The sequence below is a fragment of the Selaginella moellendorffii genome, unplaced genomic scaffold, assembly GCF_000143415.4.
Source record: "Selaginella moellendorffii unplaced genomic scaffold, v1.0 SELMOscaffold_6, whole genome shotgun sequence".
In the NCBI taxonomy this organism is placed as follows: domain Eukaryota; kingdom Viridiplantae; phylum Streptophyta; class Lycopodiopsida; order Selaginellales; family Selaginellaceae; genus Selaginella; species Selaginella moellendorffii.
In genome coordinates this window covers 2,873,191-2,874,711 of record NW_003314267.1, presented here as the reverse complement: position 1 = coordinate 2,874,711, position 1,521 = coordinate 2,873,191, and positions in this window count along the sequence as shown.

Genomic DNA, 1,521 nt, shown 5'->3' with positions numbered 1-1,521 from the left:
TGTTACAATTTTTGGACATTCATTTTTGATGGATTAGAAATGGGTTAAAAGCTCTTATCCTAAATAAAATGCTGTGCTAACATGTTTAGATTTTCTTATGAATATAATAATGTTATTTTCTATGTTTATTGCTAACATTTCTTACTGGATTGCTTTACTGGTAGTGTTGTGTAACTAATTGTAATCAACAGTGATATTCTTTATTTAACAAGAATTCCATTCTAGAATAAATCAATTATGGCTTCTCTCCAAATCAGAATTAAACTAAGCCTACTATGAAGGAAATCCCTAAGAGTTTTTATCATGATTCTTTCTAAATTTAATTCCATAGTATTATAATCTAATTATGTATTTTAGTCTTATATTTTAAGTCAAAGTCTAAAAAATCAATTACATGCTTTTGATATATATGCTAAGTCCACTTATAATATCAACATATTCCCACATTCAGAACTCCAATGGATGTAGATAGTGGCAATAGAATGAAAGTGTTATAGATTGGTTTTACAAGATGATAAATATATAAGAAATTACTGATAGCAAATTTGAATATTATAAAAACAGTTAATATTTAGAGGATAGCTTTTTTAGTTAAAAAACAAGATAGTGGAATATTTAATGCAAGATATAAAATAAAAGTGTGCTATTTTTTGAAATATAAATGAGTTATTATATTTTAAACTATATTATTTTTGCTATTTAGAGAAATTATTGATCATATAAATATCAAAAACATGCACATACTTGAGGAAATTTAGAAAATGTTTTTATTTTTATTTATAAGTATATTTATATGTATAATTAATTTTCAACATAATATTTAGTCTTCAAGAGTAGAGTTTTCAACAACATTTATCTTAAAATTAATATAAATCATAGTGATAAGTATTATCTTTATAAATTTTTGAAAGCTTAGTATGTAATCAAAAATATAATTTCCCCAAACTAACCTATTATTTTTTGGCAGTATATAATTCTTTGGTTTTGTGAAAACTCAATTGCTTTTAAAGCATGGCATCAATCTTGTACGTGTGTTTAGCGTTGTGTACCTTTTTATAAAGGCAATAAAAGAATTCAAATTCAAATTTAATGATGATTAAAAAATGATTATATCTTCTCCAAAACTTGCATTATTATCTAATTGCATTATTTTGCATTTCTTTTAAGATGAATAGTAGCAAAATTAAGATAAATTGAACCTTGTATACAATCAAAATTTCTAACATTGTAAAATTAGAAAGGAAGATGTATTTATCTTGGCTGTGCTATATCTCCCAGTGGAACAGATCTAATCTAACATACTTTAAATTTACTACAGATGTAACATACTACTATAAACATGAATAATTAAAATATCTTTTATACTTTATAATTAGAATCAACACTGTAAAATTAGAAAAGAAGATGTATTTATCTTGGGTATGCTATATCTCCCAGCGGAGCTGGGGTCCTTGCTAGTCATCATCATCATACTCATAAAGAGCCGGTATAATAATAGCATATACTGGCGTCACTTATTCT